The following is a 13,884-nucleotide window of genomic DNA, read 5'->3' on the forward strand; positions in this document are numbered from 1 at the left end:
TTAAGTTAATATTAATGATTAATCTTAACTTAGCTTAAGAACCATTCTTATGACTCCCCCATACTCATTTTCTCTTTCTTCCACAGGAGGAGCAGATGAAGTGTGATTTCGACTTCTGCGCTGTGAAACGCCCGCACTTCTACGGGCATACGGCTTGCAGGACTCACGCCCCTTGTGCTAACAAGAAAGGGGATCTGAAATTCTGGGACCCACTGGATTGTACGGTCTGCCAGGCTCAACTAGTTGACGCCTTCCATAACCCTCCCTCAGCGGAGGTCAGGGACACTTCTCGGGAGAAGCTACGCAAGTGGGTGCGTGGCTTCCAGAAGAATGCCACCGGACCGTACTTGGCCACTGAAGAAATGAGGTCACTCTTGTTCCCTAAGGCCTCCCCTGATTCAGTGGTACCCAAGGATGTGATTCCCACTGTCCAAATTACAGTGGAACCTGATGTTGTCATGGCTCAGTCCATGCACGAGTGCCGCTTGGATTCTGAAGATGACGAACATATGTCGGACGTCTCGGAAGACACAGAGAAGACTCTTATGGCTCAAGGAGCTGAAGATGATGAAGACCAGGTGGAATACGCCGAGTCGGAGCAAGAGGTCGCTCCTCCTTCCATCTCCGCTCCTACTCCTACACCGACGGAAGTATCTATCCCGTCTACTTCCACGACCCCGGATCCCTCTTCTTCCACTCAAGAAATGATCCGGTTGATTAGAGCCGTCATGGACGACAGGTTAAAGGAGAATCAGGAGTTCATCAGGTCCATGATGGGATCCAGAGAACCGAAGAGGATTTCGGTTAAGGATCTCCCCGCTTGCTCACATGCCAACCCGTGGAGGTATGCTGAGCATATGGTTATCGCGACCGGCAGGATCTTTGTCAGCGACAAGATCGGCACGGTCCCTTTGGAAGACGTGGAGTTCTTCCCAAACTTTGAGGCCTACCTGGACTGTTACGTCCGACTTCGTTCCGAACCCGCCTCTAAGGAAGAGACCGAACCCAAGGAAGAGATAGTGTTCGATCTCGCGAAGGCCCAGGCTATGCTAGCCAACACATTCAAGAGTAGGGGTTTTACCTGCTCCAAGCTTCCGGCCCTGAGCAAGAAGCACCCTACTTATGTCGCACCTGAAAATGCGGTTCTTCCATTCTTGGAAAAGGCCTTCACTGCGTGCCTTAAAGCTGTGGAAGAGGGGAAAGCCTGCCCTGCACTGGAGGAGTGCAGACCCTTCTCCATAGTCACTCCCCCTGACGCTCGACACTGGAAAGATATCCAGCACACTTTCGTCGTGGGAAAGCTAGATCCTGACGTCGCCGGACGTCAGTTTAACGAAGACCTCCCTAAGCTCAACGATCACCTCCTTCGTCGGGAACAAGACACGAAGGAGAGGCTCGCAGCATCTATGTCTCACCAAGTCCAACTTGAAATTATGGCCTGTGACACCAGAGTACCAGACCACTACATGGTACTCTCCAAATCCCACATGACAACCGTGATGAAGGACTTGTACCACTTCATAAAGGCTCGAAGAGCCTGTCGTGAATTCGTGTTCGCAGGTGCCACTGTGAAACACGAACCCCGGAGGCTGATTTCCTCCAACATCTGGGGCAAACACCTCTTTCCTTCTGACCTTGTGAAGGAAATCACCGACAAAGCCGCCACGGAGAATAGGAACCTTCTCCACAAGTGGGGCATGTCAAGAAAAAGGAAACCCTCTCAGGACGAAGGACCTCAACCTAAGAGGAAATCCCAAAAACAGAAACCCCAGCAACGTCAACCAAGACGTCAGTTTCCGGGACCCGCTACCTCCCAAGTGGCAGCTCAGCCACAACAGACCTTTCAATTGGTCCCCCAACCGGTGTTGTCACAGTCACCGGTCTTCACCCCTGCTTTCGAACAACAGACAACTACCTTTCGTCCCAAAGGTAGAGGCTCGAACAGAGGTGCAAGCAGAGACGCATCTCGCCGTCCCTCCAGAGGCAGAGGAGGAAAGGGAGCTAGCGGCCGAGGCAGCAAGCCCTCGGGACACCAGAAGCAATGAAGTGCTTCCGGTGGGAGGAAGACTCCGCCAATTCCAGGATCGTTGGACCTTCGATCCCTGGGCACACAGCATCGTCAAGAAGGGTCTAGGCTGGAGTTGGACTCAACCACCCCCAACCTTCCAGCAATTCTTCCAACAATCAACCCCCCTTCTGGAAGAATATGTCCTAGATCTCTTGAACAAGAAGGTGATAAGGAAGGTAAAGTCCACCAGGTTCCAAGGGAGACTGTTTTGTGTCCCCAAGAAAGACTCCGACAAACTCAGAGTCATTCTGGACTTATCCCCCCTCAACAAGTTCATAGCGAACGACAAGTTCAAGATGCTGACTCTTCATCAGATAAGGACCCTTCTGCCTCGAGGTTCCTACACGGTCTCCATAGACCTGGCGGATGCCTACTGGCACGTTCCAATGAACCATCACGCTTCCTCCTACCTAGGATTTCGACTCCAAAGGAAAAGCTACGCCTTCCGGGCCATGCCCTTCGGCCTCAACGTGGCTCCTCGGATCTTCACAAAGCTGGCGGACGCCATAGTACAACAGCTCCGCCTCCGAAACGTCCAGGTGATGGCCTACCTCGACGACTGGCTAGTCTGGGCTCCATCGCCCGAAGATTGTGTAAAATCTTGCAACAAAGTCACCCAGTACCTAGAACACCTGGGATTCAAGATCAACGAGAAGAAATCTCGCCTCTCTCCAGCTCAGAAGTTCCAGTGGTTGGGAATCCAATGGAACCTTCAGTCACACCGCCTTTCCATCCCCCAGAAGAAAAGGAAGGAAATAGCAGGGTCTGTCAAGCGACTGCTGAAATCCAAACGAATTTCAAGACGCCAGCAGGAACGAGTTCTAGGCTCTCTACAGTTCGCCTCAGTGACAAACCCAGTGCTTCGTGCACAGCTAAAGGATGCCGCGGGAGTCTGGAGACGTTCTGCATCCATCGCTCGAAGAGACCTCAAGAGACGGCTTCCAAACAGACTTCGACTTTTCCTAAAGCCGTGGTCAGAAGCAAAGGCCCTGAAAAGGTCCATGCCTCTCCAACACCCTCCTCCATCACTCAACATCCACACGGACGCTTCGCTGGAGGGTTGGGGAGGTCACTCCCACCAAAAACAGGCTCAAGGCACCTGGTCTCCCCTGTTCAAGACGTTCCATATAAACATCTTGGAGGCCATGGCGGTCCTTCTAACTCTGAAGAAATTATCCCCGCCGCCCTCGATCCACATTCGTCTAACCCTAGACAACTCGGTGGTAGTTCGTTGTCTCAATCGCCAGGGCTCAAGATCGCCCCAGATAAATCAGGTGCTTCTCCCAATCTTCCGTCTGGCGGAGAAGAAGAAGTGGCACCTGTCTGCAGTTCACCTACAAGGATTCCGCAACGTGACAGCGGATGCTCTATCGCGGACAAACCCGATAGAGTCGGAATGGTCTCTAGACGCAAGATCATTCTCCTTCATCTCTCACCAAGTCCCAGAACTTCAGATAGATCTCTTTGCAACGAGCGACAACAATCAACTTCCTCGGTATGTGGCCCCGTACGAGGACCCCAAGGCAGAAGCAGTGGATGCCATGTCACTGGACTGGAACAGATGGTCCAAGATCTACCTGTTCCCTCCCACCAACCTTCTGTTGAAAGTCCTCTCCAAACTGAGAACCTTCAAAGGGACAGCGGCCCTAGTGGCTCCCAAGTGGCCCCGGAGCAACTGGTACCCCCTGGTCCTGGAGCTGCAGCCCAAGCTGATCCCTCTCCCGGGCCCAGTTCTCTCCCAACAAGTACAGAAGTCGACTGTCTTCGCTTCATCATCGAAAATCAAGGACCTTCATCTCATGATTTTCTCTCCCTAGCCGCAAAGAAGAGGTTTGGGATCTCGAAGAAAAGTCTGGACTTCCTAGAGGAATACAAGACCGAATCCACAAGACGGCAATACGAATCATCCTGGAGGAAATGGGTCTCCTTCGTCAAGACAAAAAATCCTAAAGAAATCACGATTGATTTCTGCATGTCCTTCTTTATTCACCTTCATGGACAGGGATTAGCAGCCAATACGATTTCAACCTGCAAATCAGCCTTGACCAGACCAATCCTATATGCTTTCCAAATTGATCTGTCCAGCGACATCTTCAACAAACTACCGAAAGCATGTGCTCGCCTACGCCCAGCACCCCCACCGAAACCGATCTCCTGGTCACTAGACAAGGTGCTCCATTTCGCCTCCAACTTGGATAATGATTCATGCCCTCTCAAGGATCTGACTCAGAAAGTTATATTTCTCTTTGCTCTTGCTTCGGGAGCTCGAGTCAGCGAAATAGTGGCATTATCAAGAGAAGACGGACACATCCTGTTTACCGATACAGGAGACGTTACCCTCTCCCCTGATCCGACGTTTCTCGCCAAAAATGAATTACCCACCAAAAGATGGGGCCCCTGGAGAATATGCCCCCTGAAGGAAGATGCCTCTCTATGCCCAGTAGAGAGCCTCAAGGTCTATCTTCGCAGAACTTCGAACTTTGGTGGAGGCCAACTCTTCAAAGGAGAAACATCGGGCAGCGACCTGTCACTGAAACAATTAAGAGCGAAAATCACCTACTTCATTCGCAGAGCAGATCCTGACAGTACACCCGCTGGTCATGATCCTAGGAAAGTTGCATCATCTCTGAATTTCTTTCAGAGTATGGACTTTGAAAGCCTTAAGAACTTCACAGGCTGGAAGTCCTCGCGCGTTTTCTTTAAACATTATGCGAAACAAGTGCACGAAGTCAAACATTTTGTGGTAGCCGCAGGTAGTGTTATGAAACCTGCACCTAACTCTGCGTAGAACAGTGAGTTACTTGGGACTCTAACTCTTCGGGTGCCTATGTTGACCCTCGAGCGATACATAGTGATGTTGAAAACACTTAGTGCTTTTATATAACTGTTCTTATCCCAGGTGAAATGTCATAGTTGTTACACAAGTGCCGCATGCCCTGAGCATGATGTGTTTTATTCAAAGACTTGCGTTCCTCGAGAACGAGTACCTACTAATAAACTTGAAATTCCTTTTCAGATTCAAGAGCAAGTCTTTATTACTATGTACATTTTAATTACTGTAAATGAACTTTACTTATTGCTGTAATTTATTTAATTTCTGCATTTGTGAAATAAAATTTCTATTTTATTATCTGTGCGTCTCAATCAGCTCCTACTTACTATGAAATACATGCCTGTCATAGTTTTATTATCCCCCTTTTCCTTACGGTTATGGAGAAATTAAGATACTAACTCTTAATTTATATTCACTCTGATTATGTAATGTTCCAATACGAATACTTACTCTTCATACCCTGGAGATGATTCATCTTTCTCAACATACAGTGCCCAACCACCACTGGTCTGCTTTTCAGAATGTTCCTATACAAATACCAAACATTCAGCTTCATCTCCAAGTTCTTCAAGTTCTTCTATCAGGATGAATAGCCCTTCAATACCACTTTGACGTCGGCATGGCCCGTGGGAACTTCACTGCCAAGGGGGGCAGGATGCTTCTTCCCTACGGTTCTTTACCAAGATTACTATGCTAATTTGTCAATGCCTTGGCACTTACTATTAGGGGAAAATCTACCACGATACATTGATTCTCTGGTATTCTTCCATCAGGACGCCATGGCTTGAGCCCAAAAAACGGATTTTGAGCGAAGCGAAAAATCTATTTTTGGGTGAGATAGCCATGGCGTCCTGATGGACCCTCCCTGCTACTTCGTCCAGTTTTAGGTCCCACCCTGCTCTGCTGTATCATGGTGATGGGCAAGCAACTGGCTTCAGGATAAAGACGGACGTGACGTCATTTAAGCAATGGCGCCCGTTTGTTTACGTCTCGAGTATCAGTAGTAGCCACGAATGAGATTAGCTATGGAACGGCTCCCAGCTATTCTCAACCCTTACACACCGAAGCATTAACTCTGTTCGGGGTGTAGATAGCTATGTGGCGCGTTTATACATGCGTCCCCTGTTGATATACGATGTCTTAAAAGGGAAACCTTTAGGATACTCGCTCCAGAAGTTAGAATTCTGTGATAACCTGTGGTTAAATTCTCTGGGAATATCTTAGTAGTTATTTACCCAAGGAAGCTACCAAAAAGGAACCTTCCATCAGGACGCCATGGCTATCTCACCCAAAAATAGATTTTTCGCTTCGCTCAAAATCCGTTATATACTTATATTTTTGGGCTCAGGCCATGTCGTCCTGATGGAAGTTCCTTTAGGGTAGCTTCCTTGGGTATATTTGATTACGGTGATATTCCCAGAGAATTTTACCTAAAGGTATCCAGAATTCTAACTCCTGGAGCGAATATCCCTAAATAAATCTAAATGGGATATCGCATAATATCGAGGACATATCCTTGACACGCCACATAGCTATCTTCACCCCGAACAGAGTTAACACTTCGAGGGGTCAAAGTGGCAAGAAAACAAAAAGCGAGAATGAAAGGAGAGCCGTTAATAAGGTACCTCTCCTATCCCGTTTCGAGTGTGTACACAATGCCGCCGACGGCGTCATCTCTATTCCTTATTACGTAGCTCTACTGCTCGGTGTTTCCCTTTTGATTCTCTCGTAATCTTGGATTTATTTCAACATTTTGATGCTTTCTCCAGCCTCTTCTGCCCTGGAAAGTTGAGTATTATCTTTATGTATAAATATAAGCTCTTGGTGTTTCAAATGAAATCAAAAGTGATATTAACGTAAACAAGAGCTGTTGCCTACCGGAGGCGTCCTGGACGCTGTCGCTCGCTATGCATGAGACATTTAGTTAGCCAGAGCGACGTTCCCGGTATATATGCTTTAATAATTCTAGCTATTTAGCTTTATGAATAGGAATTCTTTATATGATGCCGTTAGTATATTCAGTTTTGGCGATTGAGGTAACCGATCCTGGCCTACGCTAGGCTTCGTAGCCTAGGCGTTTGACCCTAATACTTTCATGCATGATATATGAATTTCCGAGTGTTTTAAATTTATTGAAGCTAAAGGCATATTTATACATATAAGATATTGTTGAATAATTATCTTCCAAGATTGTATACGAGAGAGTTTTGGTGATTTAGGTAATCGATTCTCACCGCGCCTAGGCTAGTAGCCTATGGGGCTTTAGTATACTTTTGCACACTTCCCAAGTTGTTCTTTTCTCCCCTGGAGACTAAGTTCAATCCCTTTTCCCTCTGATTAAGCCTTAGGCTTAATCCTAGTGGTTTTAACTGAATAATATTCAGGTATAACTATACTAGAAGGTTTCTGCCCTAATCCTGTAACCAGAGTGACTGGTTTCAGGTTTGAGCAGAACATCAGAGTAATTAGTCTGGGGTCTGTATCTTCCTGGCTTAGAGAATGAGATTCCTTTGCTAGGTTAGGTACAGACATAGGAGGCTTAGCCTCCCTAGACCACAGCCGAAGGTTTCTGTACGAGATGATTCCTTCTTCTAGTGATCTAGCAGACTAGTCCAGTGTTGTTGTTTTCGGATTGGAGGATAAGATTCTCCATTTCCTAGTGAATAGCAACATCAAACTTTGTTTTGGTATTGAGGAAGGTAGCAAGTATTTCTGACCTTTCTCCCTATAGATAAACCCTAGGCTAGGATGAGCTTTCTTAGCCTCTGGGGTCAATCTCATACTAGAACAAAGTTTGCAGGACCTTCTTCCCCCCTCTATCCTTAGTAATAGCCTAGCTATTATAACTCTTGGCCGTCGTTCTACATCGGTACCTAGAGTAGGTTAGGATGTGGGACTGGCTCAGTCCTCTGCCTGCCGGCACGTTATTGCCGGCCGGCAGAGGCCTAACTTCTTTAGAGTGTTCCCCAGACCTCCCTTGGTCTACCATCCATGTCTGTCGGTAGAGCCCGGCAGGCGATGGATAGAAGGAAGCCTGAATATTACATTCTCCCCTTCCTTATGTTCACTCTTTCTGGATGGAAGGCTGTAAGGCAGTGCCGCCTTATATCCTTACATCCATGCTGTTTCTCTTGTTAGTGTATTGTACTCCTAGCCCGGTTGCCGGCTTAGCGGCCGGCAGCCGGGCGGGTAGAAGTTCTCTGGTTCTGTCTTACTGCCGGCCGGCATAGGTATCACCTACCATTGCCGGCCGGCAACGGCAGCACACCATAAGATTTGCCGGCCGCTACGATTAGTGGCTGCCAGCCGGGTGCTGTTGTTTTTCATTTGCCGGCCGGCACACATACATACTGAACCAGTGATCTGCCGCCCAGTAGTCTGAAGGTAGTATACCTTTGAACTAGACTAAAGTACGTGCCGGCCGGCAGACATTATATCATATACAGTAGCCAGTATTTTTACAGTATAGTACATACTGCACGGAGAAAACTATAGTATAGAATGTATTGTAACACTAAAGTTTTTCCAACATACTTGGTGTTGCCTTGTACAGCCTTTAGTTGAGACCGTACAGGATAGAGAAAGTGAGCTCTTTCTTTATTAATTTTCCAGTATATTAAAACTCTTACCATGGCATGAGCTACACCTAATTTCCTCCAGAAAATATAATGTAGGTTATTCTAGAATGAGACTTAGCCTTAAAGTTTTAATATCTGGAAGGTTACAGCAATTGGCTGGGCAGGAAATACAAGTGTCTTTCCTTCTTTCCTTTCTAGCTTAACAGTGATAAGCTATATGTATATTATTCATAAGTTATCCAGTGATATGTCTTCACTTGATACTCATGGAACTTTTTCTCTTAGAGGAGGACCATCCGAAGTGCGGGAGCATGTTCTGCAATGTCCGCAGCAAGAACTTCTGTGGACATGAGTTGTGTAGGAGGCACACAGTATGCGCAGTCTCCAAAGGTGATCTCCGATATTGGGACCCTCAGGTATGTACCATATGTTCTAACCTGATTACTTAGCCATTTGACACCCCTAAGTCGGCGGAGTCAAGGGACGCAGCTAGGGAAAAGTTACGAACCTGGGTGAGGGGTTTTCAGAAGAATACTTCAGGCCCCTACCTTCCAAGCGAGAAGATGAGAGCCTATCTTTTTCCTAAGGCATCTGCGGATGCAGTAATTCCTCAGCCTCACGCGGAGATCCCGACTATTCAGATTCAGGTTGATTCTGAAGTCTCGGACGCCCTACAAGACATCCAACTGGACGATAGGATGTCTGAGGTGTCCGAGTACACCGAAAAGGACCTTCTGTCAGAAGGCCAGGAAGAGGAGCTGACCCAGGCTCCTGATACTGAGAAGGAAGAAATCGACGAGCTGTCGACTACATCGGTTCCGGCCCCAGAACCTATTCCCTCAACATCGTCTGCTATGCCAGATGATCTGGGAAGGACTCTTTCTTCCATCGTTGAAATGATTTAACAGATGCAGAAGAAGAATGATGAGAAGGAAGCTGCAATGAAGTTAGAGATGCGAAGACTTGCAGCATCACGTGGGCCCCAGAAAAAGCTCAACGTGAAGGATCTTCCTTTGTGTTCGGATGCCAATCCTTGGAGGTATGCCGAACACATGCCTATGACAACTGGGAAGATTGTCATATCAGAGAAGTTGGGTTCAATTCCCTTTGAAGAAGTGGAATTCTGACCCAACAAGGAGTCTTACCCGGACTGCTATGTCCAGCTTAGAAAGGAGCCAGCCTCAAAGGAGGAGACGGAGCCGAAAGAGGTCATAGTCTTTGACCATAGTAAGGCACAGGCCTTACTAACGAGCCCTATGAAAGAGAGGGGCTTCACAAACTCAAAGATACCAGCTTTGAGTAAGAAGCATCCCTCCTTTGTGGCTTCTCCTACCAGAGCCTTTCCCTTTATGGAAAAGGGATATAAGGCTGCCTTAAAGGCAGTGGAGGCAGGGAAACCATGCCCCTCTTTGGAGGAGTGTAAGCCGTTGTCCCTGACCTTGCCCATGGACCAGAAGGACTGGAAGGACGTTCACCTTACCTTTTCAGTCGGGAAGTTGGAGGCCGATATTGCCGGACGTCAGTTCGGTGAGGGCCTTCCAAAGCTGTCTGATTTTCTCTTGTGCAGGGAGCAAGAGACAAAAGAGAGACTTGCAGCATTGATGTCCTTACAGACGACTCTGGAGATGATGGCAAGCGACCCCAAGAACCAGGACATGTTCATGGTAGTGGCCAAAATCCATCTGGCCACAGTAACAAAGGATCTCTATAGTTTCATCAAAGCTAGGAGAGCTTGTAGAGAGTTCGTGTTCACCTCGGCTGCAGTGAGGCATGAACCTAGGAACTGATTTCCTCTTGTATATGGGGTAAGGACCTCTTCCCTAATGAAGTGGTCAAAGAGGTAGTGGATAAGGCCGCCACGGAGAATAGGAACCTTCTCCAGAAGTGGGGCCTAACTCTTAAGAGAAAGTCTTCCCCGGATGAGGGTCCCCAACCTAAGAGGAAGACAAAGAAGCCTAAGCTATCCTATTGGCCAGCTAAGCCTTACAGACAGCAGCAGCAACAACTTCCAGCGACCGCAGTGCCTCAGTTGGTGGCACAACCTCCAACCACATACCAGTTGGTACCTCAAGCAGTGACGACTCAGTCGCCTGCGTTTAACCCAGCGTTTGAAAGGCAGACAACAACCTTTCGTCCAAGAGCTAGAGGAGCAGCCAGAGGTTCCTCTAGACGCCCCTCAAGAGGAAGGGGATTCAGGGGAGGACGCAGTCAAGGAGGCAAGGCCTCAGGTCCACAACAACAGAAGTGAGATGCTTCCGGTAGGAGGGAGACTTCATCTATTTCAGTATCGCTGGACCTTTGATCCCTGGGCCCACAGCCTAATCAAGAATGGACTGGGTTGGAGCTGGTACAGCACTCCACCTCCGTTCCCACAATACTTCCAACACTCGACCCCCGTTCTGGAAGAATATGTTCGAGAACTCTTGGAGAAAAGAGTAATCCGAAGGGTAAAGTCCATCAAGTTCCAAGGAAGGCTGTTTTGTGTTCCAAAGGAAGACTCAGAAAAACTCAGAGTCATTCTGGACTTGTCGCCACTCAAATTCATAGTGAACTACAAGTTCAGGATGCTGACGCTTCAACACATAAGGACCCTACTGCCCAAACGGGCATACACCATTTCTATAGACTTGTCGGAAGCTTATTGGCATGTTTCAATAAATCGTCACCTCTCCTCCTACCTAGGGTTCCAGCTACAAAGAAGACTTTATGCCTTCATAGCCATGCCATTCAGGCTAAACATAGCCCCAAGGATTTTCACGAAGCTTGCGAACGCAGCTGTCCATCAATTACGCCTAAAGGGAATCCAAGTAGTGGCCTACCTGGACGACTGGCTGGTGCGGGCAGCATCCAGGACAGAATGCTTGCAAGCCTCCGAGAAGGTGATCCAGTTCCTGGAACATCTAGGATTTAAGATCAACATCAAAAAGTCTCGACTTTCTCCATCTCAAAAGTTTCAGTGGTTGGGAATCCACTGGAACTTACAGTTACACCAACTTTCCATTCCTGTGAAAAAGAGGAAAGAAATAGCAGGATCTGTCATGAGACTTCTAGAATCCAAACGGATTTCAAGACGCGAACAGGAGAGAGTGCTGGGCTCTCTACAGTTTGCCCCAGTAACAGATCCTGTGCTAAGAGCACAGTTAAAGGATGCAACCGGAGTTTGTAGAAAATATGCATCAAACGCGCGAAGAGATCTGATGAGACCACTACCGACTCGTTTGCGAACGCTTCTCAAGCCATGGTCCAAAGCCAAGCAACTGAAGAAATCGGTACTTCTTCAGCCACCTCCCCCCTCCATTACGATTCATACAGACGGTTCAAAGGAGGTATGGGGAGGTCATTCTCACCGGAAGAAAGTCCAAGGAACTTGGTCCAACCTGTTCAAGAAGTTTCATATCAACTTTCTGGAAGCCATGGCAGTACTGTACTTCTTACACTGAAGAATGTATCTCCTCGCCACTCGGCCCACATAAGATTGGTCCTAGACAGCGAGGTGATAGCGAGATGCCTGAATCGACAAGGGTCGAGGTCACCTCAAATCAACCAAGTGATGTTGGCCATTTTCCGGCTAGCGGAAAAGAATAGATGGCACGTGTCAGCAGTTCACCTTCAAGGGTTCCGCAACGTGACGGCGGACGCTCTATCCAGGTTCACACCAATAGAGTCAGAATGGTCCCTAGACGCAAGATCGTTCTCTTTCATCTCGAGTCAAGTCCCGGAACTGCAGATAGCCCTCTTTGCGACGAACGACAAGAAGTTACATCGTTATGTGTCCCCGTACGAGGACCCTTAGCGGAAGCAGTGGACGCTATATCCCTCGACTGGAACAGATGGTCCAGGATTTACCTGTTCCCTCCGCCCAACCTTCTTTTGAAGGTCCTCGACAAACTGAGATCATTCAAGGGGAAAGCGGCAATAGTGACTCACAAGTGGCCGAACAGCGTTTGTTTCCCTCTGGCATTAGAACTACGACTGAAGTTTCTGCCGCTACCGGATCCAGTTTTGACTCGGCGAGTACAGAAGTCGACTGTCTTCGCTTCATCACAGAAAACCCGGAACCTACATCTCATGATTTTCTCTCCCTAGCGGTGAGAAAAAGATTTGGGATATCAAGAGACAGTATAGATTTCTTAGAAGAATATAAGTCCAAATCTACAAGAAGACAATATGAGTCATCATGGAAGAAGTGGGTGTCATTTGTCAAGGCGAAGAAACCACAAAAGATCTTGACAGGTTATTGTTTATCGTTCTTCATCCACCTTCATGAACAAGGTTTAGCAGCCAACACAATATCGACGTGTAAGTCTGCCTTGACAAGACCTATTCTATATGCCTTCCATGTCGACCTCTCTAATGATACTTTTAACAAAATTCTGAAGGCCTGTGCTAGGCTCAGACCATCAGCACCTCCGAAACCCATTTCATGGTCTCTAGATAAAGTTCTTCATTTCGCTTCAATGATGAATAATGAGGAGTGTGCTTTAAAGGATTTGACCCAAAAAGTTATATTTGTTTGCATTCGCTTCGGGGGCCAGAATTAGTGAAATAGTAGCCCTCTCGAGAGAGGAAGGTCATGTTCAGTTCTTAGATGGGGGAGATCTGAACCTTTTTTCGGATCCTACGTTTCTCGCCAAGAACGAGCTACCCACCAATAGGTGGGGTCCCTGGAGAATCTGCCCTCTGAAGGAAGATGCATCTCTATGTCCAGTGGAGTGCCTATAGGTCTATCTTCGTAGAACTTCAGACTTTAGGGGAGGACAGCTGTTTAGGGGAGAAACCTCAGGCTCAAATTTATCTCTGAAACAACTAAGGGCGAAAATCACCAATTTTATTCGCAGAGCGGATCCAGACAGTACACCCGCAGGTAATGATCCGAGAAAAGTTGCCTCCTCCATAAATTTCTTTAACAATATGGATTTTGAACATCTTCGCTCATACACTGGCTGGAAGTCATCCAGGGTATTCTTTAGACACTATGCGAGGCAAGTGGAGGAACTTAAGAGGTCTGTGGTAGCAGCAGGTAGTGTCCTTAGACCTGCTGTTTAAATCTGCGAGGAACAGTGAAATTAATTGGGACGATTAATTTACGGGTGGGTGTGTAGTCACGGACTGTTTCTACAGACTAAGTGATAGGCCACTAAGGTATCCTTATAAACTGTTCCATAGATAAAGGTGAACCAAGCATAATACGGAGTGTAACTACAGTATTGATATTTTGATTTTAAAAGTGGTGCATATATGTTTCCTTTTCAGATGAAACAATATTTTCTGTCTTACTGTTTTCTTTATGCTTAATTGTTTGTTCATCCACATTTTATAATTCTTATAAATGTCGATTGACCGATATTTTATTGATTGTCAGTAAACTAGTTCTTAGTGAACTTTGCGCCTTATTCGCCCACGTC

The sequence above is a fragment of the Palaemon carinicauda genome, chromosome 1, assembly GCF_036898095.1.
Source record: "Palaemon carinicauda isolate YSFRI2023 chromosome 1, ASM3689809v2, whole genome shotgun sequence".
NCBI lineage: Eukaryota > Metazoa > Arthropoda > Malacostraca > Decapoda > Palaemonidae > Palaemon > Palaemon carinicauda.